The 27,117-nt window shown below is 49.8% G+C and overlaps 1 protein-coding gene across 15 annotated transcripts in view; it reads left to right on the forward strand.

The window, feature by feature from the left end:
* The first annotated feature begins 2,343 nt into the window (after nt 1-2,343).
* NCOR2 (nuclear receptor corepressor 2) overlaps nt 2,344-27,117 on the forward strand; it is a 226,524-nt gene continuing 201,750 nt past the window's right edge. For 13 of the 15 annotated variants that reach the window (XM_056504275.1, XM_056504274.1, XM_056504276.1 and 10 more), the window contains exon 1: nt 2,371-2,632. The gene's annotated coding sequence lies outside the window, so the exon portion shown is untranslated. Of the gene's footprint in view, nt 2,633-27,117 lie in introns of all 15 variants that reach the window. The other 2 variants (XM_056504273.1, XM_056504279.1) reach the window with 1 other exon arrangement.

A 27,117-nucleotide genomic window follows, 5' to 3' on the forward strand; every position in this document is an offset into this window, starting at 1 on the left:
GTTTTCCGCTGAGAGCTGAAATCCCCGTCTTTGCTGCGGACGGCTCGCATTACCATTTTATCTGATGGAATAGCTATCAATGGCAGCTTCCAAGTGAAACGCTGAGGAAAATCTGTGTAAGCTATCTGCAGCCTCGCAGCACAGATACACCGTGATTACAGCGACAGCCAGGCTCTGTCTCCCGGATTTCATGGGAGTGTACGTGTCCCGCTGCAGCACAGCACCCACGCCAGGCTCCCTCTGCTCCGGGATGCTCAAGGCAGGCTCACCGTGGGCTTCGCTCAGCTCCCAGAGCCTCGAGATGCTGCCACGATCTTATCTGTGATTTCTCCAGCGCGAGAAGCTTCCAGTTTCCAATATTGCAGGGGAAAAGCTTGAAAACAAAAAGCCTCGAGGCTCCAAAAGCCAGAAATGCACACGGTAATAATCCCCACTGTTCTAAGAGCAATGCCACAGCAGAAACCCCATATTCCCTCTGCAACACCATCCTGGTGATTCCCTTTGGCACCATGGTCTTCTGGACAGCAAGAACAGGCAAAAAATCCATCTGTGCTCTGGCAGGATATTCAGTGTTGCTGGAAAGTGTGTTCATCTCTAAGGGGTTTATTTAAATACATTTGATTCTAATGTTGTTCTGAGGTCATTGGGATATAAAAGCCTGGCTCCTGTAAAATTAATGTCCTGGGTCTTTTTGCTGTGGTACAGGACTTGCATTCTATTCATTAAGTGAAACGTCACAGATTTATTAAAAAAAAAAAAAAAAAACCTCAGAAAATGCTAAATGGCTGGAGCAGAGAAACCCCGCAATGCCACAGGGATAAATCCGGTCCTTTATCTACCAAGATAAAACGTTTTCAGGGGAAAGATTTGATCTGCTCCTTTGCTTTCACAAGACGCTCAGCCTGTGGATAAAGCAGACTTAAACCGCAGTAAAGATGCAGACACACAACCGCCACAGGCACAGGAGGGCAACTTTCCCTGCCTTTTCCGACGCGCCAGGCTCATTTCAGGCAATTTGCCTTGCGCTGCCGGTGTTCGTGCTCACACCGCGGCGTGCGCTTACATCTGCACTGGGGTGACTTAAGGAGAGACCGAGCCCAGGCCTGGGAAAGTCCCTGTGCCCTGCAGCAGCTCAGCCGTATTGGGGCAAGGAATGCCGTGAGCCGCCCGCTATCCTGCTCTCCCACTCGCAGGGAAATGCCGCTCGGGGAAGGAGAGGTTTCATTCCCTGCAAAGATGCGTGCGTGCCCGCATCTGCCTGCCCGAGCGGGACGGGAGACACGGAGGTTTGTGCAGCTGCTGGAGCACTGGAGGCTTGAGAGATGCTTTTCCAGCTGTTGGGGTCACGGCAGGGAGAGGGGTGAACTCGCCTGGGGAGGGGGCACCAGCAGTGGAGTGGGAACAGTGGTGGCCGAGGAGATGTGACCTTCCTCATCCCCCCCCGGGAGGATGGAGGGGAAAAAAAAGTATGAAAAAAAGCAAGATATTAGGTGAAATCTGTCAGTGAGCTGGGTTGCCTCAGCGCTGATTGCTGCTTGTTAAATTGTTCAGATTTTTCTGCAAAGATCCCACCCTGAGAAGGTTTTAATGCAGCCAGGATGACAGCACGGACACTAACCTAGGGCTGGGAATGTTCATCATAGGGTCTTCTCCTGAAGGCCTCCACCTGCCTTTAGCGGGAAAACTGAAGTTTCTTAACTACATTGCCGTGGGATGCTCTGGGCAATTCCCAGAGCTAAACCTTTGGCAGGATTCATAAAACCCAGCAGTGCCCGACCCCTTCCACCAAAGTGCCCACAACACACCGGCAGGAAGGGACTGTCAGCCAGCTCCCACACAGCGAGAATCGGCCGATTTGCACCAAAAACATTTTAAAAAGCTGGGAACACCGGCGGCGGTGCAGGCGACTAAGTGGTGGCACTGATAAACCTTGGGCACGGATGGCAGCGGCGCTGGGGGTGACGGGGATGGAGAGGGTGACACGGATGAAAGGGATGACGAGGATGGAGGGGGTGATGGAGGGGATGATGAAGGGGGTGATGGTGACGGGGATGGAGGGGATGATGGGGATGGAGGGGATGATGGAGGGGATGATGGAGGGATGATGGAGGGGATGGCACGGATGGAGGGGGTGATGAGGGTGGTGACACGGATGGAGGTGGTGATGGAGGCGGTGACACTGCCACGCCGCTGTCCCGGTGCGCGCTCCCGCCGCTGTCCCGGTGCGCGGCGCGCGCTCCCGCCGGGCGCTCGGCGGCGCGGGCGCGGGCGCGCGCGGCCCCTTTAAGGCGCGCGGGCGGCGCGGCCCCGCCCCGGCCCGCCCCGCCCGGCCGGCTATGGGGCGGCCTTAGGGACCGACCGACAGCCCGACCGACCGACCGAGCAGCGCCGGGCAGGGCTGGGCAGGGCAGGGCGCTGCGGCGAGGGCGGCCCGGCCCCACGCACGGACAGACGGACGGACAGACAGACAGACAGAGGGGCGGCCGGCGCGGCTCGCAGCCCCATGGCTCTGGATTTATAAACACGGCGCAGATGGCGCGGCCGCGTCCCGGCGCCCAGCGCTGCCCCGCCGGCCGCTGAGGCGGGAGCGGCGGCGGCGGCGATGGGGGGCGGCAGCTGCCGGCGGGATTAGGTGAGTGCGGAGCGGGGAGCCCCGGGGAGCCCCCGGTGCCGGGGTGCGGGCCGGGCCGGGCTGGGGGGGCCGCTCCGCTCCCCGCAGGTGGGGGAGAGGCGGCCGCGTTACGTAAAAATGAAAATGTGCCACGGGAGCTGCTCGCCGGGGAGAAACTTTCTCTTTTTTTTTTTTCTTTTTTTTCTATAATTTTTGTTGTTGTTGTTGATTTTGCTGTATTTGGCCTGCAGGGAACGCGCCGCTTGGGAGCGCGGGGGAGCCCCGCACTTGGCAAACTGGCGGGGACATCCCTCGGCGGGGTGGGGGCACCGAGGGCCTTTTCTTACCCCCTTTTCTCCTTTTCCCCCCCGTTTCTTCCAACCGCGCCGTGTTTGCGGCTGTTGCCCCCGCACGTTGGAAGCCGGTGGGTTGGTCGGCAGCCGGGGCTGTGGGTGAGCGGTGGGGCACGGAGCGCGGCCCGGGGCCGTGAGGGGCACGGAGCGCGGCCCGGGGCTGTGAGGGGCACGGAGCTGTGAGGGGCACGGAGCGCGGCCCGGGGCCGTGAGGGGCACGGAGCTCGCCCCGGGGCTGTGAGGGGCACGGGGCTGTGAGGGGCACGGAGCTCGCCCCGGGGCTGTGAGGGCACGGCCGGCCCCGGCGGGGCAGGGCAGAGCTGCGGGCTGGCGCTTGGGCGGTGTGCTGCTCGCTGTGTAAATATTTACGGGAGGTAACTGAGCCGCTGTCTGCAGGCAACAAGTGCACGTTTCTCCGAACCCCAGCTGCGGTCCCTGGAGAGATCGCCTTTTTGTTGTGTTTTTTTTTTTTTTTTTTTTTTTTTTTTTTCCCCTGTTGATTCTTATAATTTCCTGTTCCCCCTTCTCCCTCGGCCCTTCCTCCTGCTCCTTGCCCTGACAATGCACAAAGAGCAGGCTGCAGTGGGTGCAGGCAGCTGCCTGCCATGTGGGCTGCTGCCAGCACCACTGAAGCAGCAAAACCTGCAGGGCTCGGGCTGGGGCGCAGAGCCGTGTTGACCTGGCAAACCCATCCCCTGACAAGCCCATCTCCTGACAAACCATCCCTGCTCGCAGCGCTTTGAAGCCTCTGGAAGCCCAGCGCGCCTGCAGGCACTGCTGCCTGCGCTGCAGGCTGTGTCTGCTCCCTGAACTTTGTGTTTTGGGTCAGCTCAAGAATGTGCGGGAGAGAGGACGGTGCTGCTGGAGGTGATCTGTGCAGTGGGTGTTTCCTAACCCCTTGCTTCGCAGGCATTTATGGGCTGAACTCTTTTGGCCACCTCAGTGTTCCCGTGAAGCAAAGGTTGGTGCTCTGGGTGCCTGGGAACATCAGGGTTTTGCTGAATGTGACATTTTTAATCAGCTTGGTGGATGTGATATTGTTCCAGTGGTATTCCTTGGTCGTGTGGGGTGAGAGTTTTTCCATTTCTATTTAGTTCAGGGTTTTTATCAGCAAGGTTAAGTTTAAGTTTACTGTGTGCTTTACTAACAAAGGTTTGATCCTACTACTGATTCATAAAGTGTGACTTGGGACAGTTGGATGAGCATTTCCCTCCCTTCTGGAAGTGGTGACACAACTCATCAAGGGCTCTAGTGAAGCTGTGTATTCTTGGATGGTTTTAATGAAATTGTACTTAATTTTCTGAATTTCAGTGCTGACTTTGGGATTTAGCTCAAGTCTCCTGAGTACCTGGCTCTGCCAGCTCTGTGCAGGACCTGTACCTTGGGTGAAGAATTCAGTGAGCAAGGCTCAGAGTCCCACAGTGCCGGGGAAGTTTTGCGTGTGACAAATATTTTATAACTTTAGTTGAGTAAGTTTCACTGCAAGAGAGACTCTTGCAAAACGTGTTTAGTTTATTGAAAGCAAATGCACTCAAACCTCGGTTTGTTGTTGCCAAAAGGGAAAAAGTAGAAGCTATTTTTGGTGTGAGAGAGGAGATGGGGCACGCACACGTCTGGGGCAGGAAAACACTGGTACTTTGTTCTTCTGGCTTCATGTGGGTGGTGGTTTCTGTTACTTAGCCCTGTGTTTCTGCCAAGTTGCAAAACATACCTGGTTCTGAAACCCCTGCAGAGGTCAGGGCTGGCTCTGGGAACACCTCCCCCGTCAGCATCTCCAGCACCAGCGGAGCGGTGGGTGCCTTCCTTCACACCTCTGAGCTCCAGGGAGGCGACTGGCAATTTTTTTTTTTTTTTTTTTTTTTTTCTGGTGACAGGATCTGCACTGAAACCATAAACTCGTTTCATGCAAGCCACCAACCAGCTGCTGCTTGGCAATACCTTTCACTTGCTAATGGCTGTGGTTGGATTTAAACCAAGCTGCCTCCAGTGGAGGTTGTACTAATCCCTGGAGCCGTCCTGCGTTAAATCCAAAGAGGGTTTGGTTCAGGCCGTGTTCCTGTCTTGTAATTAGGAGATGCAGTCTGCTGAAGGCAGTTTTGTTATGATTGGCAGTGATGGTGTGCATGCAGCTGTGCTGATAGCTGCACGTGTTGAGAGCTCCCCGTCTCATCTCCACGGCAGCTCTGGACTGCGCTCGCTGGAACTGGGTCATAGGAGATATCTTCATCTTTTGTGACATGGCTGGGAATTATTTGTCCCCCTTGATGGCTGCCAGTGTTCCTCCCACTGCTGGTTCTGGTTTTTAGTGGCCTCTGCTGCAATACGGTCCTTTTTGCAATCCACTGTCCTGGGAGAAACCTACAAACCTATAGTTTGTAACCAGCTCTAATTTGTGCCTGAAATCCCATCATCTCCATGGCCCTGTGCGGGAAGGCAAGTTACGATCTTGTCAGTTTCTGGATGAGTGGCTACAAAAGGAGGATGAAATCGGTCAATTTTCAGCGGGGTGGTTCTGGGTGCCTGATTTGAGCAGTTGTGAAGGGAAATGGGTTGGAGAGGGCCTTTGGGGTGCACTACTCCCCATCTCTGACCCAGTGTCTCATTCTGACCAGATCACAAGTCAGAAAACTGAGGCTGGTGGGGTTATGTGAAGTTCAATGTGTCAGAGCAAGTCTGCTGGAGAGCTGGTGAAGAGTCTCTTTCTCCATGAGTGCTTTTCTTATTCAGTGTGAATGCTTGTTACTCCCAGTGGCAAAGTGCTGGTTCCCCCTGGGTTTTGTGCCTGTGAGCAGTGGTCCCCAAATGCAGACTGTGGGCTTAGCTGCAGGGGTGCACAAGGATGGAAATCCAGGCCAGGGTGTTCTTAGGTGTTATTTTTGTGCAGCTGCATTTGTAGGAGCTGTGGCTCGCTTTAGTCTTCACTGAGAGTTTTCAAGGGAGAGCAGGGTCAGCTCTAATGGAGCTGGAAATGAGGTACAGCAGCACCTGGTCGCCTCTCTGATTAGTGACTGAGGCTTTTGCAGCTGCTTAAGGATTTGGGCATCGTGAGGTCGTGGATTGTCATCTAGGCTGCTGTAGCACAGGCTGCTGCACGGCTTTGAAGGGTCCTTGCTGTGTGTCCACGTAGGAAAGCAGTGGAGAGTTGCTATTTATGGCTGGGCTTGTGCTGGCACACAGGTGCTGAGGTCTCTGATTTGCCCTGTAATGTCAAGGGATAGGTCTTTGCTTTGCGGTAGAAAATGGAAATGTGTATCATTTAATGAGCATGACTAGAGCAGAGATGCTTCTCAAAAAGAAGATTGAAGAGGGAGCTGGAGCTCCAGAGCAGAGGGCATGAAAATGCCTGTGAAAGCTTGGTCAGAGTGAGGGATGGATCTGGCAGGAAGGGAAGGAGGACAGAAGAGCAGAAGGAAATGAGTGATTTGTCAGTTTTAGGAAGTGATCCCTGACCTGAGAATGAGGCAGCAGTGGGACTGTAGTGGGAATTGAGAAATCTGGGCTGTACCCCCAGTCCTGCTGCCCACCCTGCTTGTCACTTCCCTTCTCGAGGCCACCAGTTCTCCGTTCCTGCCAACCTGCCTTTGGCAGCTGGAGTCTCTCTGGGCTGTGGACTGTTCCTTATTAAAGGTGAGCAGGGTGTCCCAGGAGGGGATGGCTCTGGTGAGCAGGCAGTGCTCCTTCACTGTGTGAAGCTGAGAAATGTGACCTGGCTGAGGCTGGGCAGGCGAGAACAGGCACTGATTGCTGCAGACAGTGCTGCCAGCAGTGTGTGCCTGGCTGCTGATCTGAATCTGGCTTGGAGAGGCCCAGAGGGGAGCCTTGCCTGCAGAGGTGACTGGCACTGGAAGAAAAGCAGTGAAGATGGAGGGAGGTGGCCATGACTGTGGTTGTTCCCACAGTGATGGGGCTGGAGGGGACAGGGAGAGCACGGCAGTGGTTTTGTGCCTGCTGGGTGCATGGAGGATGCTGATAATGGTTAGTGCTCTCTTTATGGCTGCAGAGCACTGAGCAAACATTAATGAATGTAAAGGATAGCAGCTCTGTCTAGTTACAGGGAAGGGAAGTTACTCCAAATTAACTTTATGATCCGTGAAACTGAAGGTTATTTAAAAAAATAATAACATAAATGGAAATGCTGAAGTTTTTCAGAGTCGCTGAGTACACTGCTTGTTGTTTAATGCCTTCCATTTTTTTTTACTCCCAGACTGTGTTTTTGGCTTGGGAACAAATTACAAGCAATATCAGCTTATGCTTGGATTTGAACCCACATTGCTCTTAGTCAGCTGAAATATTTCCCCTTATCGCCGCTCCCATAATGTTTATTTTAGACCGGATAGCATCATGGCTTTTCTGCTCGCTGTAGGGAAGAAGCCTGTCTTTGAAACAGCCCAGCACCTTGGAAAGAAATGATCTCAAAGCCAGTTTGGTTTCTGAACGAGGCACAGCTTAATTTTCCACCAAGAGGTTTATGCAGGGCTGTATCCCAGAACGTTTTGCGGCATTAAAAACCCTAGAGGTGGCAGATGGATGAATTGCTGACAGATTTAAAATCGTACGACAAACATAAAGCATTCAGACGTGAGGCCAAGGCAGGAGGAAGGTTGCAGGGAGAAATGGAGGCAGAAAGGTCGAATAAGTTATTCTGGGCAGAAGAAGATGAGCAAGCAAAGGCAGGCTCCAGGGGGTTCAGCCTGAGAGGGAAGGCTTTCAAGAGGAGGGATGTGTCAGGGGTGTGTTCCCATCCAAGTGCAGGAAACCCTCTGTGTCCTGCCCTCGTGGTGAGAGGAGGATGAGGAGGAGGAAGGCGGCCAAGCTGAGCCTTGGCAGCAGTGATGAGGCCGGGAGCAGGGTTGCCCTGGGAGGAGACAATGTGCTGGGGTTCAGATAGTTTCCTGCTGTGGGCAGTGGTCTGAGGGAGAGTGGCAGCACGCAGGGATGGTGTGGGTATTGTCTGCAGAGGCTGTGGCCTCTGGGTGGGTGGTGCGTGTGTCAGGGAGGGAGGCAGAGCCGGCAGGATTTCCTCTCTGCAGTGCTGGCTCCTGGGTTAATAACTAACCAAGCAGTCTGGGTTTATCCTTTCATTGTGGAAGAGAGTTATTTACATAATACCACTCCACTTAATCTTTATTTAGCATTGTTTCCCTGGTGTAGCACTGGCTGGAGCGGCGGTGCCCAGAAATGCAGTTTCAGCCCAAATGTGTGGGAAGTTAACTCTTCCAGTTGGGTGTGCTTCCCTCTGCCTGCTCAGGGAGCTGGCTGTAAACTGAATAAATACTTCAGTGGCCTGACCACTATCATGTAGTTTGTGGGACTTCTGTGTCTTCTAAACTGTATTTTCTGCAGGTTCTGGCTGGTGCTCTGTGCTGGTACCTGAATGTTGTCTTCCAGCTTCCTAAGCAGCACGGTTTGGGTTTGTCCTGTGCATGTTAGGGCAGGAGAGTAGTTTGCAGTGTGCTCTTCCTTGTCTCTGTGTTGAAGAAGGCAGAAGGAAAGCAATGTGTCAGCCCGTGGGTGGAGGATGACAGGATTTGGGAAGGTTCCTGGTGCAGATCATCCCATCGTCTGTGATCAGTCCCTGAGGACTTGCTGTCTCCCAGGTGGGCAGGTTTCATCCTCCTCAGGGAGTGTTTAATTGCAAGGTCTGGAGGCTTAGGTGGTTGTGTACAGAACTGGGGCCTGATGATTGCAACACAGCATGGTGAAGGACAGAACCCTGTGCTTGGGTGTCAGTGGGATGTGGTGGGAGAACTGAATTGCTGAGTAGGATGACAGGCAAAGTCAAGCTTTCTGCAAATCTGCCTGTGCTTCCAGCCGTGCAGGGCTGGCTAGAGAGGGTGGAGGGTGTCTTTTCCTCTACACTGCGGGATGTGTGGGCTTCTAACAAGCTGTGGCAAACAATGGAAAGTTGGCTGTCTTCTGAAAATATTTTAAAACCTTATAAAATTACTCCAGCGGCTACATTTTTATAAGACCAGATCTCAGCTGCATGGTACTTGATCACTTCATGAATAGCTCAGTCTTTGGGCTCTGCAGACTTTTCAAAGCCGTACCTGCAGTGCTGCAGGAACCCTGGTGAGCACCTGGTTTATCAGTGGCAGCACCTGGCTCTTCCGTGTGAGTTTACTGCTGAGCCGCGTGATCTCCTCGGTCTGGTGTTGCAAGGAGCTGGTTTTGGAAGGCTGGGAGTCCCCAGTGGTTTACACTGGGTTACCTGGTGGTGCAGGCAGAGTCTGAGCTGGATGTTGGCTCTGAAGGCCTCTGGTGTCAGCCTTGCCAGAGGGAGATGCAGGTCGTGTGTCAGTTCATGCTGGTGATACGGACGTTTCTCGCTCAAGCCTGAGACTTGCTGGAACAAAGGTAACTTGTTAACACCCTCCTTGAACCAGTTACACCTGGCAGGATGAGCTTGCATTGGATCAGTGCTGAGGTGTGACTGTGGCATTCCTGATCCACTGCTTGAAGTTTTAGAGCTTTGTCTGGTGCCTCCTCAATCCCATGCCATTACCATAATGTGATTTATTCCATCATGTGCTGTGTAAATCTTGGGGTGTATCAGAGCAGTGGTGTCTGGTACCAGAACTGTGTTCTCCACTAGTTTGGTAGGGGTATTTTTACAGCATCTGTACCTTAAATAACTACATTGCCTCTTTAACATAAGAGTTTCTTGTGTTCAGCACAAGGGATGACTCTTTCCTATTGGAAAAACATCCTTGATCAAGTCCTTGCTTTTCTGTGGGTACCACATCATATAATTACATTAATAAACTTTTCAAGCTCCATCTTGAAAGCAGTTACAGCTTTTTTGTTTTCCCTTTGCTGCAGAGTTTCAAGCTCATGCCAGAGTGTCAGCTTCATTTCTAGGTCACTGGTCTGCCCTTTCATTTCCCCCTCACGCTCAAGTTGGCCGGCTTGTTTTGATTTGGTAATATGTGAGGTGGTGTCCACAGACAAAACCAGGCAGGCCAGTGAAATTCATGTTTCCCTGCAGCCTTGTTCCTGTTGTGTGTGTGAATAATAATTTCCAAATGCTAGACCAGAGGTGATTAAAAACTGTCAAAGAAATAAAACGCAGCGAAGTCTGCATTACAGGAATCTGTGTGTTCAGTGTTTTGGGACAACTCTCTGAACTGGCAGTGGAAAAAGCCTTCAGAATTCTTACTGCAGGCTTCCTAGTCTTAAATATCACTTATTGGGGAGGTGCTGATGAGGCAGCCTGAGCATAGCCAGGCTCTGCAGGAGGTTGGTGGCTGCTGTCTGGGGGGGATCTGGAGTCAGTAGCACTTGCTCTGCGGAGTTGTTTGGGATCCAGAGCTAGAGCTGAGATATTTTTGCATGCTGTGGGCACAGGCACCTGGGCAGGCAGCTCAGCAGCAGCCCTGTGGCTGGAGCTGCTGAGCGTGACTGGCAAAGGGTGTGGGGGTAAAAGGCTTCTCTGCAGCCTGAGTGGATGCTCGAGTGGAAATGAAGAGCTGAAAATCTTCCTGAGGAGCGGCACACGGTGTGTGCTGCCTGCTCAGAGTGAGTATGAATGCTTGTTTTTTACTGAGCTGCAAGGCAATGGGTATTCAGAGGTTTTTCTGCAACTTCGGTGTTGGGACCGTGAAGCAGTTGTCATGTCATCAGTTAAGATGTGTTGAGCATCCTTATTTTTGGAGCAAATGATCCTGCTGACAGCATGTATAGGAGGTGCCAGCCAGCCCTTTTTTTTTCTTCTTCCATTCTATTTTTTTGCTTCATTTGTAGGTTTTAGTTTTGGCTTTACTTTGATATCTTGACAGGGTTGCTGCTAAAAGATTGTTGGGGTGGGGTTTTTTCTTTTTTCCTCTTTTTTAATTTTGTTTTTTGATGTCTACGTGTCTTGAGATTCACATAAAGAGCTGCTGTGGTTTTGGTCCAGAACCCAGCCAGCTGCCAGCAGCGTTCCTGAGGGCTGTGTGGTGTTGGAGTGAGAAACACTGCAGGGTTTTGGGTTTTCTCCAGCATTATGAAACAGAAGTAAAGAGAGAAGTCAGCATGTACCTTAAGGCTTGTGTTTTTATTTTAACTCTCTGACTGTGGAGAGCTGAGGTTTGCATCTTCTCCGCTGAGACTGGTGCTCGTGAAATCTAACGCACTTCTGTGGATGTCCTTAAACTCTGCCAACAGCAGAGCAGCCTGAGAGATGGGGAATTTGCTTTGCCCTGAGGTGGAGGAGTCGTGCTGCAGAGGCAGACACAAGCACCCTGGCTGCTCCTGTTTCCCCTGCCAAAGGCAGAGTGAGTTTTGGTCTGGTTCAATGAGACAAGAGCCTTAAGCTCCATCTGTGTCTTATTTTTTTTTTTTCCTGCGTTTTGTTTGGTTGTGCTTTTTAAACGTCAGTGGATTTCTTCTCAGCAGGAGGTTTCATTCCCCACACAATGTATTATTGTGTTTGCCTCACTCCAGTTCCTCGTTTCATGCGGAAACACCTTGAACCTTTGGCTGAGTTGGAAGATGGGTGCAGAGTCGGGCTGGTTCCAGGAAGAACGTGTCGGTGCAGGGCTCCTCAGCCGTGTGCTGCTGCAGGCGCCCAGTGTGTTTGGCTAGCACAGGCACTCCCCTGCCTCTGAGCAGCCAGTCTGCACATACTTGTGATTTAGACGCTGATCCCTACAGTAAGAAGGCTGGACCAGAAATAAGTGAGTGTTCACACTTGCCTTCACCAGCTTCTTGAGTGTTTTGCCAATTAATTCTTAGGTAACCGAGGCTAAAATATCTATTGTGAAGGACACAGCCAGGAATGCTGCTGTCTCTTCTATTCTTCACTCATTCCAGTTTATGCAAAACTTGATAAAGGTGCTCATGCTGTCTTGGCCATTTGCAATCTGCTTTACGAAGCCTCTTAACCAGCAGAAAAAAATGTGTAAATAAATACAACAGCTTCGCCTTGCAGCCTTGCCAAGTCAGTTTGGTGAGTGTTGAGGGGGCAGAACAATTAGTTACAGAAGCAAATGGTCTTCTCCATGTTCTGTGCTGTTGTCACATGGCCATCTCCCAGTTTTTTGGTAAGTGTAACAGAGAAATTTGTATCAAGCAACAATTTAAGGCACGTGCAGAGAAGGGGGGGGAAGCTAACAGCTGAACATTAACTTGCTGAGAAAGGTGGATCTGAATTGTAACTCTTGGTGGGGTTGGGGCTGTCAGACAAGGGGGGGTCCTGCTCCCATTTTTCACAGCACCTGGCTCACTTCATTTAAGCTGTATTTCTGAAATTGGGGGACTTTGTGTAGTGCTGGTTGAAGGAGTTGGCCACATCACTGCCTCTCAGCATGTTCCTATCACCGTGCTTCTCTCTCCTGTTCTTTTTGACCTGAGTAGCTGCACGAATGTCTTCACCAAACAGTCATGCTTTTGTTGAAGTCAGCACTGCTTTGTTGAAATTATAGGTGCTGCAAGAACAGATGTGGAGCCAGGGGATACAGAGCCTGAAATCAGGGAAGAGTGGCTGTAGTTTACACACCTGGTTGGGTTTCAGGCCTTTCTTTTGCAGCAGTACATTTCACAGGACTGCAGTTCCCTTCTAAGGGGGAGATATTGCCCCCAAACCTCTGCACAGAGCTGTTTGCAGACATGCCACTTGTCTCTCAAGCATGGGACACGCCAACCAACTCTGCAGCAGGTGACAGACCCCTGCTATGGTTGTGTTGGTGTTCCTGCAGCAGTTTCAGCTTGCAGTCAAGCTCAGGCAGTGTTGTAGCAGTTCAGTCACTTCTGGGCACCTTGGAAAGTCTCTGGAATTTGCTCCTTTTCTGTGAGCTGGAAATGAAGCGCTTGGCCCAGAGTGGTGGCTGGGAGTGTTCCTCCTGGGCAGGGCTTTGGTTTTTCACATTGCTGCTGCTTTGTGCTGGCTGCCTGCTGCAGCACCTCTGTTCTGTGAGTCCTGGCTGTGCTCAAGTGGTCTGTGCTTTTGTGCTGTGGCCCTGCATATCCTCAGCAAACTGATGAACAGCAAAGTTGGGCAGAAGCCATTCTCTGTACTGTGTGGCTTCTGCAGGCATCAGTCCTGGCTCAGTGAGGCACCTGATGAACAGAGTGAGAGGAGGGTCCTTTTCTCGGGGGAGTTTGAAATCACTCTGCCACAGGAGCCCTGCTGAATTACAAATTGCTTTTTCTCTCCCACTCTTTTCTAAATCTGCTGCTGTTCCTGAAGTTGCAGTAGATTTTACTCATGTGTGCTAGTGTATGGGTGTGAGTGTTTGCTGCAGAGTAGGGTTGTAAGCAACTGACTTGATGTTGATCATCATGTAACTAACGACACTTAAAATGTTTGTTTGTTTGTAACATCTGCGGTCTCTTTCCAGGCTCTGAAATTGAGACAAGCTTCAGCTGTATTTGGCATGGTGTTTGGAGAGATGGACAGCTTACTGTCACTTCTTTGACAGATAGACTTTGATTTTTTTAAGAGAAAACAGAGCAGCTTTTTGTGTGTGTGTGTTTTTTTTTTTTTGTTTTGTTTTGTTTTTTTTTCCCCCTCCCCACTCAAAAGCAGCCAACCAGAAGCCAGGTGGAGGCTAGAACTCGCATGCATTCTGTTTATTTCTACGTGCAAATGCATCTTCTTGATGTGTCATTAACCTGGTTGAGCTCGGGTGCTATTTTTAGCAGCCTTATGGTGCATGGACAGGGAGCAGCTCCGGTGAGTGTTTGTGAGCAGCCCAGCCCAGGGTGCTGGCACAGAACCCGGGGTGCCAGGTTCCTTCCTCCCTGCCCAGCCAGGGCGCCTGCAGGGGCTGGATGAGCTCCCCTGTCCCCAGTCTCACACAAGGAAATCTGTGTAAAGCATTACTCTTCAGTTCCTGTGGCCATGGTAACCGGCTGGGATACATCAAACTTGACTAATTAACCTAATGGAGAGTCGTTTCCAGGCTGAGTCTCCCCTCGGATTTCAGAGCTGAACTTGTGTTGTCTGATCCTCCAGCAACCTCCCCAGCCAGTGCAGACTTTAGCAGAGTGGTTTCTTTAAGAAGTTTCTTTCCCAGGTTAATTTGAATTGGGGAGGATGGCTCAAGGTCTCTTGCTCTGCATTCCCCTCTCCTGGTAACCTCTGATTCCCATGGAAGGAAGGTCCCAAACTCAGATGGAAAAAACTTGCTCTGATTTCTTCCTTGGACTGGCTGAGGTGAAAGTGGATACTTCCCTGCATCTCTCCTGTTTCTGTACTGCAGGATCTCTGCCACCCTGACTTCCTGTTTAAAAATCTGTGAAATCCTCAGGCTTGAAATAAAACAGCACATCCTGGAGATGTCTGTGCACATCTTCAGGTTCCCTCATCTTAATGTACTAGTTCAAGGCATTGCTGCTTTGCACGGTTTCTCCTGGGTTTAATTATTATTTCAGTGATTGGAGCTGCAGACTGCAGCAGGGACTTAAGAGTTCAGCCTCAATTAAAAACCACCCTGTGCCAGGCAGATAGCAGCAGGCAGCTCTGCTATTCTCAAGTGTCTCCAGCAGTCCATCGAAACACCATGTGATCGGCTCAGTTGAGAAATCTGAGTAGGCAGAAAGCAGTTTCTGGGATAAACCTTGTGAGTGCTTCTCAAAATAGCCTGAAAGCAAGGTTTTACTTTCCACAGCCACTCTTGGTCCTTGAGGCTGGTCAGAATTTTTCGTGGATTACTAAATATTGCGAAGCTCTGATCTTCAAAAACCATAAGATCTTTTTCTTTTCTTTTCTCCTTTTTGATGCCTCTGGTATGTATCAACTTAGAGGATTTGCATTTTCATGTCTTTTTAGCCTTAATTGTAAGTACTAGGACCTTCCTTACTTGCAGCTCCAGCTTTTTATATTTCTCAGCAAAGCTGATGACCTCATGTTTGACCCTTGGAAACCTCTTGGGCAGCCCAGCAAACAAATGTGGTGTGAGAAGAGCACATGATAGTAGCCTGAGCTATTACACTGGTCAGTCATTGACCAGGACTCTTGTTTTTTTTTCCTTTGAAGATCTGCTTAATCATTGGCATTGTAACCCCTGCTGTGCCAGGCACCTGGAGGGGTTTGCTGGGGTCTCCCCATGATGCCTGGGGTGACAGGGAGGTGGCAGGGGGGGCTTTAGAGGGTGCAGGGCTGTAATCAGGTTTTACTGGGGAAGAGATTGTCACTGATATCCCTGGGATTTGGCATGTATATAAATACACAAGCCAAGCTCTGTTTAAGTGTGTAGGTTCATGTCAGTTCATTTGTCTGGGAATGGGGCTGGGAGCATCTCACGACCATGGCCCTTCCCTGTGATTTCTGTTCCCAGTATAACCCACAGTCTGGTGAGGTGGGGCTTGCTGAGGGTAAATGCTGGTGCAGCTGGAAGTGACTGCTTCAGACATGGCAGATTTCAGGAACAGTTGAGAGATGAGGATAAAAGCTGTGGCTAAAAGTGATGGGGACCAGTGCCCATGGGCCAGGGTGCTGCCTGAATGACTGAAAGCTTGTGTGGAGCAACTCTGAGATCTCACTGTTTATTTACTGTGATACCTCTGGGTGACACAGTGTTCAGGAGATGCTGCTCAGCTGAATTCACTGGAGAAATGAGAATTGCTTCTTTTTGTTGGGGAAAAAATAAATCTGCTTTTATCACATCCTTGTTATCCCTACAGCTTGTGGCTTGGAAAATGAGAGAAAATTGATAGTGAGGACTGAGTGACATGTGGAGAGAGGTAAGATCCTGGTTTTCTTTGGGCCTCATTTCATGAACTTTCTTGTCCTCCATGCATTTGCTGGTGTGTCAGTGAAACTGAATTTCATTGGCAAAAAATGTGGTTTGAGTGGATATCTTGGATTAATTCTCAGTTGCCTGCCTAAGGGTGATTTTAAGCAAGGTTTCCAGCAGCATCCCTGCTCTTCCTGTGTCTTTGGCTGTTGCTCCCCTCTCCCAGACTGGCTGTCTGCACGAGGGGCTTTTCTGCAGAGAGCAGCCTGTGTTCTGTGCTCACATACTGTGCAGAAGCCATGAAAAATGTTCTTCAGATGACACTGATTTGGGGGTAGCTCTAGAAAATAATTTTCTGCTGGTGGATAGTACCAAACTATTTCCTTTCACCCACTCCCTCCCTTCCCCAAAACAAAAGAAGAGATGAAAGGATTCATTAGGAATTATTCACTCAGCTCTGCCGCCTGTCTGAGATCTGGCTGTCTGCGTTCATCCCCCAGCTCAGGGAAGGTCAGAGGGCATCTCCCTGGGGAGGATTTGCTGTTGACTGAATTGCACTCTGTCATTATCCTGCTGGATAACGAATGCAGTGGCCTCATTGGCACTGGCTTCAGAAAAAGCACGGTCATCTGCATGTGGCCTTGAGGCCAGAGGCGAAAACCTGAGGAGAGTGCTGTGGAAAACTCATCTTGTGGGGAAGGTGCAGGACAGACCAGGCAGTTTGGCACAGTGCTTTACTTGCTGCGTGATGCTGAGCAGGTCTGTAGCTGCTCTGGACCTCTGTGTTATCTTGTTGAGGGTGGGGGAACACAGCAGGAGGGTTTAAAGGATGAAATTCTGTCTGATGAGGGGAAACTGGTTAAAGCTGCTCCCACTCTCTTCAGTAGAAAATGTGGCATGCTTGTGACACAGTTTGAGATATTTTAATGAGATTTAAACAATTTTTTCCCTTCTTTGTTTTGTTTTTAAATAGGTTTCCTGAAAGAAAAACATACAAATCCCCCTGAGCTAATTGGTGTGTGATTTGAATTCAGCTGCTACCTTGGAAGAGCTTTTCCAGCAGCTGATCTGAAAACAGCCTTTCCCACAATATTGTGGGTTGTCAGTCAATGCTAAAGGATCTTGAAGTTGCTGGTGGGAAGGAGAGAGATGTTTTGTTTGATATGCTGCATCTTTTAACTCGAGTGAGAGATGTGTGAAAGACCCTAATGGAGAGAAGCTATCAGAGGGATAAAAGTCATGGTAGCTGGAAATGTGTAAGAAACAGTTGTGGGTGCCAGGAGCCCGTTGGGCTGGCTGAGGAAGTAAATAGACCTGAAGAAAATTTGCATTTTAAGCACCAATTTCAGATGTTACCCTGTGCCTTGATCTTCTGGCAGCCACTGGCTTAGGAGAGCTTAATGCTGTGCCCTTCCAGTGTGTGGCTGCACGTCCCTGAATCGTGCTGGGGGTGGCCAGATGCAGCCCTGGGAAGTAAAATATTAAGCTTCAAATGTTGGCCTTCATTGCCTTCAGGCTAAGTCAGTTCCCTGGAAGATGCTGTGATAAAATTGCTGGCCCAGGTAATTTGTGTCCTGATGATGAGCAGCAGAGAGCAGGGCAAGAGTTTGTGTGCCTGCTTATTGCTGTCATCTGTCTTGCAATCAGGTATTTATGAAATGGCCTTTTGTGTTGCAGTGGGGGGTGTGTGAGTGCATATTTAAGTGGTTTGTAAATATAGTCAGTTGCTAGATTGGATCAAATCATCCTCTTAACAAATATAGACAGTGATGTTTTGCATCTGGGTGTTTTGACAGTAAAGTACAGGAGGAGGTGGTCTTGGTGAGTTTAACATCTTGTACCCGAAGCAGGGCAGTAATTGCTTAAAATCACTGTAATTCTGCTACCAGCATTAAAGGATAGAAAATTATCCTGTGCTGTGATAAATCAAAAAAATACAGCTGCCTGGAAAAGTCTTGTTGCTCTAATCCAGGACAAAGTGTGTGTGACTGGTTGTGAATCAGTTTAATTTCTTCTGGGCTCTGACCCTGTGGATTCTTATCGCTGCAAGAAATCCTCCTTGGAAGGCAATCATCTCCAGGCTGGTGCTCAGCTGAGCCATGCATGACCAAGTAGTAGCTTGTAGCATTTATGAACTGGGGCAGAAGTAGATCCTTTATTCAGACAGAGCTGTATAAGCCTCCAGTGCTCTATACTAGGCCCCAAATTTGCCTGTGTTGTAAGTAAGTCTGTGGCTGTGTGCTTGTGTGTTTCCTTTTTTGAGCTGAAGGCAACCCCTTAAGCTCTTTTCTGCAGGTCTGTTCAAGCTGGGGCATGGGGAATTCCTAAGAGGATTATCATGGTTTACTTGATACAGAACTTGAACTTGAGCAATGGCTTATCTTATCAGTGATAAAAGACATGGAAATGAAGTTTACGTAACCAAAGGAGGCCTTGAACTGTGGATCTTTTTTTTTTTTTTTTTCTCTTCTGGAAACTGGAATGACAGATCTCCTGAGTTCTCTGCTCACAACTGCAGTGTTTGTTATCTGGTGTGCACTGCCTGCTTACCACTGGCATTTATTTCCAGTGCTGTGTTTGGAGCTGTCCTCTGAAAAAAAAGACAAAAAAAGGGGTTGAGGCAGAGGCTCAGCAAGAGGAGTCGTGGGCATTTTCTGCTTTTGCAGGAAAGCCTGGTGTCCTTGCTGGAGAGGCTGGTGCCACATGGCTTGATTGCAAGCCCCTGTGTTACACTGAGCTCAGCCAGTGATCTGAACAATCCAAATCAGCAGAGAGCAGATCCACTTCACCAGTGGGCTGTGAGCACAGGGCTGGAAAGGCTCAAAAGCTGGGAGTAAACTTCACCCTGAGGACCAGAAAATGCCTGGGAATAGATGAAGATGCCCTGTCTGTTCCCACTGGACAAAGTAAGTGAGTGGGGAGGGCCAGGATAATCTCTGTGGTGGCAGCTGGAGAATGGCTGTGGATAAATGTGTGCTGCTGTGCTCTGGCTCTGCTGACCCATCACTGAGACACAGGGTGCATGCAGTGCCCAGCCCTCTGCAAGGGTGGGGGACACAGTGCAGCACCCCAGCTGCTGCTGGAGGAGGAGGAGGGTGGCCTGAGCATCACAGCTGTGATCTCACCCACACAGTCCTGTTGGTGCTCCTGAGCTGAGCAGCTGTGAGCACAGCAGGGCAGCCTGGGCCAGCTGCTCACCTGGGCTGGCTCCTCCTCAGCCTCTGCCACCTCAGCTCTGTGTGTCAGCAGGCGTTGGAAGAAGAGAGGAGCTCTCCACCCTGCCACATTGCAGTGGCTTTGCCTGCCCTGCTGTCCCACACCCCCTTTGTCTGTGCTGCGTGGGAGGAATTTTATTTTTTGAGCTCTTGCTGTCACAGATTGTGACAATGCCACAGAGGTCTGTGCTTCCCACAGAAGGACTCAGCAGACAGTCGAAGGCTGGCAAGCTGACAGCACTTATTAGAGGTAACCTTCAGGAAATGCCACACACAGCCCTCGCTGAGCTTTCTGGCTCCAGGCACATACAGTATTTACACCACGCTTCTTGAGTTTCCCTGCAGGCTCTCAGCCTGCAGCTGCCTTTCTGTGTGCTGCCACCTGCCCTGTGTCCTCCTGCTCCAGCCCCTGGGGTGGGCTCTGCTGCTGGGCTGCTCTGGCAGCATCCCACCGTGCTGGGGGGGCTGGTGGCACCAGCTCTTCCTCTGTCCTTTGGCCTCCTGAAAGGTGCTTGTTGTAATCCAGTTCTGGAGCCTGGGGTGAAGCCAGCACCAAGTTTTCACACTGGTGTGTGCAGGGAATGAGCTGTTAAGAAGTGCTGCTCTTTGTTAAAATGCAAGGGAATTACATGGGATCAGCTCTTTTCACTGTGCAGGTGACTGGCTTGAGTGGCTGTGTATGGAGTTAAAAGCCAAACCTTAAGTACTAAGATTTGAAAAAATTTTCTCAGGTTGTCTTGATGGTGTTTTTTCATCCTACGTGGGGTGGGAGGAAGGAAATGTGATACTATCTGGTTCTAGTAAATGACAGTGCTGTACAGCACCTGAATACTTTGTGATGCCACAGCCTGGACTGGGTAGGTGTGGAGAGGCAGTGTTGTGCACCCTGTTGGGACATTTGCCCCAAAAGCAGATCAAGTATTTTCTCTGCTTCCTGGCTGAGAGGTTGGGGAATGTATATCTGAAGGGTGGGCTTACAGCCTGTGCTCAAGCCTAGCCTTGCTCTGCTGCCCCCAGAGCTGGTGGCTCGTGTATCTCCTACAGACCAAGAAGTGACTTTTTTCCAGCAGCAGGCAGCTGGAGTTTGAGCCACCCACTCTCCTCCTGCTCCTTGTAGTGTGCACAAGCTGCTCGATGCTCCGCTCCCTTCAGCGGAGGGTCAGCTGTGATCCTTCACCAGTGAATCTGCTCTATGAAAAGCAGAACTGCTGGATGTTACCCTGTTTGGGGAGGTGGGAACTCCCTGGTGCTCCACCCTGGTGGAGCTGTCCTCTGGAATACTCCAAAGCCTGTTTTGGCACATGCACTTAGAATCTTTCTAAGTCTTTCCTCCCTGCTACGTTGTCAGAGGGGAACTCATGGAGTGGCATTAAAATCCCACTTTATTATTGTTAATTTTCTGTAATACTCAGCTTTGGAGTGCCTGGTTGCTTGGCCTTGCTCAGTGGGGAAGAGTGGGACAGACTGCCTCAAGCTGAGGTCCCTTGGCTGTGTCAGCTCTGCATCCTCTGCTCCTCTGGTGTGGATTTAATTTCCACGGTGCTGCAAATGCTTCCCCGGTGCCCAGCTATCAATTGAAAAGCAGTGGGGGGGGGTCTGCAGGGGGGTGGTGATGGTGGGGAATGACTTGTGGTCTCCATGGCAACCCACAGACGATAAATGGATCAATGTGCTGTTCTGCACCCTCTGAAACTCAAGCAGCCCTGGCTAAATCTGGGGGCTGCCTCAGGCTGCCAGCTCCTGCTGTGGGGTCATGAGTGTGAGACAGCTCAGCCTTCCCATCACTGTGCCTCCAGGATCTCGCTGGGTTTGCCACAGAGTGTGTGGGGATTGTGCTGGAAACCCACACTTGGGGATTTGGGTGTTTAGAGCTGCACCACTGCCTTGGCTTTAGGTGCTGTTATGAGCAACTGGCCAGGCATCCAAGTCCCTGGATTTGGAAGGGGTAAAGACAAATGGCTGGCTTCCCTTCCAGCACTTCTAAAAACCTTCAGCTCTTTCTGCACAGGGAGATTTATGAGGTTTTTTTTCCTGCAAGTTAAAGGCTTGGAATCCTGGATTAGGTTTGTGTTGGTGTGGTGGGTAAGGATAGCTTGCCTTGTCTTTGTTCTCACTTCTGGTGGTGTGGATAAATGGAAAATCTATCTTCTGAGCTGCTGCTCCAGTGTTTCCAAAGACCACATTTACCTACAAAAGAATATATTGACCTTCCCCCACTAGATTTCATAAAAACTTATCTTGGTCTGAAGTTTCCAATCCACTGGTTTTTAAACAGGAGTCTTTCCAGTACTGAGGTCTTTTATGTGCTGCAGAGTCACACCTGGCTTAAGTTCAAGCAGAGACTCCCCATTTCTCAGCCAGGAGCAGGGGCTGGTGTGACTGGAGCCAGTGGGAGGCAGTGGCTGTGTGCTGCTGGCTGGCTCTCAGCTCTTCTTCAGCCCATGCTTTTCTGGCTGTGTGAAGGGATAATCCAGCTATCTCCAGTGCTGCAAATCTAAGGCACCACTTTGTTTTGGTGTGGGAGGTTGGCTGTGGTGATGAGGATCTGTGCAGATGAGCTCAGGATCTGAGGCACTGCCTGGCCTTGGCTGCTCTCACATCTGGGGGCATCAATGCTTTTTTCCTTGCAGCAGGAGGAAAACTGTTGCCTTCTATTTTGCAGAGGGGCCTGGAGAGATGAGTTGCCAGAGGCTGCACCTGAGGCTTGTGATGAAGCTGGGAGTACCTCACAGAGCTCTTGAGCTTGCGTTTTCTGCCCAGACATACATCTGAGATAAATACTGGTGTCTGTAGTGCTCTTCACACCTTGATTTCCAAGTGCCTTTTGGGATGATTGGAGGAGCTTTGATTCCTTGGCCAAGTGTTTGGGCAGGGATATGGGTGCATTTCACTTCTAATTCCTGGTGTTATGTTTGTAGTTTGGTTCATGCAGACAGGGAGACCTGCTGCCTGCAGTGGGGTGGAAAATCCCCAGGGTATGCTCTGAAACCACTTTCTATTGTGGCTCTGTCTGTCCAGCTCTGCCTGCAGCCCCTGGCATGTGCTGGGAGCTGCTGGTGGGGCAGTTGCCTGTCACACACCCAGAGGCCCCTTTTGGAGATGACTGTTGCTGTTTATAAAGGCTCAGTTGTGAGACAGTCTGGCCAAATGATCCGAGCTCGTAATTCTGTGTGGTGCAGCGCTGAAATGTCCAAGAAATCTGCCATCTCTGTTGCCTTGTGAATAATTTATGGATCTCTTGACTCCAAGCTCATAAAAATCGATAACTCTTCGTGGATTTTGTTTTTTTTTTTTTTCCAGCAGCAGCTTGGTTAAACTCTCCCATTCTTTTGAGTTGCTGATATTGAAAGGCTGTGGCTTGTTCTCTTACCCTGAGCTGTGTTTTCTTTTTTGCAGCAAAATTGATCTGGGCTTTTCCACAGAGCTGTCTGTGTTCTTCACCAGGATGCTGGCTCAGGTTACTGAAGGAGACAACCTCCCTGCACCTTTTCCATGGGTTATTGAAAGAGTTTGGGCTGTTGAAACTCCTGCTCTGGGAGCAAAGCTGCAGAGCTTGGGGAGGTTGAAGTGTTTGAGGGTTGTGCTCTGGCTAAAAGGAGGTTCCAGCAGCTGCTGGATAACTGGCAGCACCAGGCCAGTTCCTGCCAGTACAACTTGCAGCCCCCTTAGCCCAGTAATTCAGATATGGATATGTTAATTTATTCTTCTAATTTCTAGGCCTGTCTCTGAACACTGAAGCACTCTCATGATCTTTGCTCCCTGTCAGGCTTGGAAACGAAGCCTGAAGTGTACCAGTAACAGCTGTGCCCTGTGTGTTGGGTTATTATCCTTTCAGAATTTAATAATGTGACACCCCTTTTTACTGGATAGCTTGTCCTTCCCTCTAGGAACAGATCGATAACAGACTTGTATCTGCTATTTGGATGTAATTGCTAGTGTCAGCTGATGTCTGGTGCTGTTTCTCCAAACAGCCCTTGGAAGCTCAGTAGGCTGTGGGGAGTGAGGATTTCTTTTCCAGACTGGTGTCACACCACATCCAAGAAACCTGAAATAAAGAGATGGTTTTGCAGAGAAGTTTCCTTGCTCCCTTCTCTTCCTGCTTGTATTTGGTGATAGGTGGGCTGTGAGCTGTGGAGGGGGAGAGGAGGAATGGAGCCTCCAAAGGTGATGGTGGATAACTGTGTCAGAGCCACAGTGCTGAGTTTGGAGCACTCCAGGGGAGTTCAAGCTGCCTGCTCAGCAGTGGTCTCGGTCTGCAGAGCACACAGATTTCATAGGTTAGCTGCAGATGATGGAGGAAGGGTTTGGCTTTGAGGGGGAGAAGGCAAGAGGGTTCTCCATTGCAAACAATTTATTCTTGCTGAGTCTTTAGGGTATTTGAAGAGGGTAATTGCTGTACTTTCATGCATCTAATCCACGGGTTGCCTGGGGAAGGAGGAGGAAATGATTCAAGTGTAGGAAATAGGGGAGGTTTACTCCAAGGCTGCCTACCCCCTGCCTGGTCCTTCCTCTTCCTAGTTCCAGTTTTCTCCCTGGTTGCAGGGAGCCTTTGCTGGGGTAATTGATGGCATTCTTAGCTGTTGGGAAAGAGAGAGGGAGAGTTGTGGGTAATCTGAGGACTATTTTTCAAGGGAGCAGTACTTTTTTTAATGAGTGGGTTTGAGGTGAGGATTATGTGCATGGAAATATAGTACGCAGAAAATAGAGGACTATAGTAACTATAAAAAAAGTCTGCAGTATCTAGAACTAAAAAAAGACTTTATAAATACTTCCTAGCCATGGGGTTGGCCTGTGTAATCCTGCGAGGAAAGAGAAGCTGAGTGATTGATGGTTGGCTCCATCCTGCTTTATCCCTAGATACAGAGTACTGTATTAAATATGGTTGCCTCTTGGTATCACACAAGTAACAAGAGGCATAATATTAAGTTACAGCCTGTGTAGCTGTCTGGGAGAGGAGGTCCATGGGATGGCATTCCTGCCTCATTTCAGTCTGTGACAAAACTCCCATAGATGGAGTCAAGGCTGGGCTCCTGCTCTGTGTATTTGTTTAATCACCCTGTCTCCAGAGAATGCAGAGCTGCTGGGAATTGCAGAACTGTTTCATTAAGAATCCTTGATGCCCATTTTACTGGCTGAAAGCTGCGTGCCAGCATGGGCATATTTTTGTTTATTTATAACACCTGCATTTCCAGCGCTGTGCAAATCATCTGGAGAATGGGATGAGTGCTTAAATCCCCGGGGGGGGGGGGAGGTATTTGGAAATATAAAACCTGCCCTGTGCAGCTGCATGTGCTTCCACTGACCAGAGCTGTGACCTGCAGTTGGCCTGTGCTATGTACTGCACTTCCCTCTTTTTTTTTTTTTTTTTTTTTAATTTTTTTTTTTTTTTTTAATTTTCATTATTATTTCTATTTTTGTACCCAGAGGTGGAGGGGTGGGAGAGTGGAACAAGACAAACGGATATAACAGGGCTAAATCCTGCCCAGCTGTTTTCTCAGCAGCCATCTCCCTTACAATCCCAAGGAAATAAATGCTCCTCTTGAGGGTCCTGTTGGTTAATGATGATTTGAAGAGTGCACACAAACATCTCTGCAGATGCAGCCTGCCTGTGAGATTCCGGTCATGCAGCGAGCCCTGGGACCCCGCTCCTCTCGCATTCAGCGTGATGATAAATCATTCATGGCCTCAGCAAATGCAATTCTCATCCTCTCTCTGCACATAAACAGTCCAGGACCCTGAAGAAAGCCTGTGTTTGTAGTCCTTGGAGGATGAGGCAAGTGCTGTGACAGCTGGGAGGATCTGAAATTAAAGTTTATGGGAAAGGCTCCGAGTGCATGAGTGTAAAAGCAATTTGGTATGGGTGGGTGTTTTGTTTTGTAGCTGTTCAGGGGTGATGAAGGGTGAACAGGGATGTGCTCATGTCCTTCTGAATCAAAAATATTGCTGTGCTTATGTATGCCTTGTTTTGTAGGGATCTGATTGCAAACATGGATTGTGATGTGTTGTATGCTCAAGATAAGGGGAGAGGTAAACAGTGGAGTGGAGAAGTGAAGGAGTTCTTATTGTAGTTGAGCGAAATGCAGGCTGGTGAAGGTCTCTGGGTTTTGTTTGTTTGTTCCAGGCTGAAGTGTGCAGCAGGTTGGCTGGGTGGAGGTGAGCCTGGAGTCAGCTACAGCTTGGAGAAGCAGCCCTGTGTAATACCCAAAGCAGGGAGGAGTGGCAGCTGTGTCCACATGAGCTCCTCGTGTGAAGCTGATGCAGAAAGGGAGAGTGTGAGGGAGGAATGGGACCCTGTGTGCACACCAGAATCTCACTGTGTCTTGTTCAGGTCTGGTTTTACCAGCCCTGCTCTCCCTGAGCTCAGCTTGTGGCCAGCATGGCCCTGGTCCTGTTAACATCTGTGCTTTATGGCACTGTGTGGGTTCCTTGGTGTGTCAGCCCTAATCCCCTGGAAACCCCGGGCAGGGGGAATGCCCTTGGCCATGAACAGCTGGCAGCTGTGTCCAGAGTGTGGAGAGGACAGTCACTGGCCTGGAGAGCTCCATCTCTTGCTGTTCCAAGCAGAGATTCAGCCCTTAAACTTCACTCCTGCCTAATTTGGGCTTCTGGTAATGAGTGTTGCACAGCGAGCTGCTACAGGGAAAGGGAAAACACTCATGCACCTACACTGGCTCTGGAAATATGTCAGAAGTGGGCTTGCTGAGAAGCTCAAGCCCAAGCATGACCTACTTTGAGACTGCTGTAATCTCTAGGGGAATGCCCTCTGGATTAGATCAGTGTGATCCTATCAATTTGTGCTTCAGGCTGGAGGAAACACTGACAAAGTTGCTTATTTTCCCTTTTTGTGCAGAAAGTTTGTTTTCTTTTTTCATTTTTTTTTTTCTCCTTCTAACACTGAGACTTGAGACCAGCAGAGGTGTGTTTGACAAGTACAACAGCCTTGGGCTCTGCTTTTTCCACTGTGGGTCTGTGCTGTACCTTCTTTCTAGAAGTCTTCTTTCTGTACCATGGAACAGCAAAGTCCACCCTTGTTAGTGGACAACAACATTGTCTGGTAGAGGCTCTGGTCCTGGCCATGGAAAGATGCTGCAGCTGATCCCTCCAGTACCATTTTAATATTCAGCTGTTTCAATCTGTTTGTTTGGGTTTGTTCTTTTTGTCTGATCTGCTGCACTGAGAGATGCTTGAATAAAATGTGAGAAATCTTCCAACCCTTGTCTTTCCTCTTGTCACCAGCCATTGTTTATGTAAGAGCTTGGAATCTTTCTTTTTTTCCCCACTAAAAAATTGCTTCCAGAGCTCAGCAAGGATGTGCATACCCACAGCAAGAAGGAAATAAACAGGGAGGCTGCATTTAATTTCAGTGTCTGCCAGAAAGTGGGAAGCCAGCACTTGCCAAGGAAAGATTTTTGGAATAGAGGTGTACCACACTTAATTTTCCAGGAGACTTTCTGAAAATAAAGAAGCTGGAATGGAAATAAAGCTTGCTGTGATGAGGAGAAATCACTGCCCTGTTTGGCTGGGAGTTTGGCTTTGATTGCAGAGGTAGCTTTGCCTCGGGTGACTCTGGGGGCTCTCAAAGAGGCTTTTCTCCCTTCTGCAGTACCTGGCACAGTGAGAGGAGTGAGGGGTGTTTGGTCCACTGGTGTGAATTGTTCTGCCAGACTTCAAAGAGAAGTGGAAATACCTAATCTGTCGCTTTCAAAGGGAGGAATAAAATATTCTGATAGATTCTAAATGGAATCACATCAGCGGTGCCTCTTCCACCTTTGCCTTTGAGCTGCTCACTGATCTTTCTGATTGGGGTAATGCAGTGAAGAGGATACAGTATTCCCTTGAGGGGAGCAGCTTGTGAACATTACTGTTCAGTCAGCCTGAAAAGCTCTATTACAGCCAGATTTAGACCCGTCTTTGTGCGCTGAGAGGCACAGCCTGGCTTCCGGGAGCAGGCTTTGTCTGCAGGACAGGTGCACATTGGGCTGGATTCTATTTACCCTTTTATCTGCTGCCTGCACCACTTTCACCTGCTGTCTCTGGGAGGGGAGGGGGCTGTGCAGGGGCTGTGCAGGGCTGTGGTTATCAGCTCTGTCAGGATTGCCCTGCAGGACTGCAGCAGCATCGCTGGCTCAGGCCCGTCTGGGTTTGGCAGCTCTCCAGACACCTCATGAGTTGTCCTCTGTGAGACCAGGAAGGTGAGGGTAGGAACAGATTTGCAAACAACCCAACCAGTATTGATTTTCTTCGTTTCCCACATATCCTGCCAGGTTTCTGTGCAGCAG

Source organism: Oenanthe melanoleuca, chromosome 15 (genome assembly GCF_029582105.1).
Source record: "Oenanthe melanoleuca isolate GR-GAL-2019-014 chromosome 15, OMel1.0, whole genome shotgun sequence".
Classification (NCBI taxonomy): Eukaryota; Metazoa; Chordata; class Aves; order Passeriformes; family Muscicapidae; genus Oenanthe; species Oenanthe melanoleuca.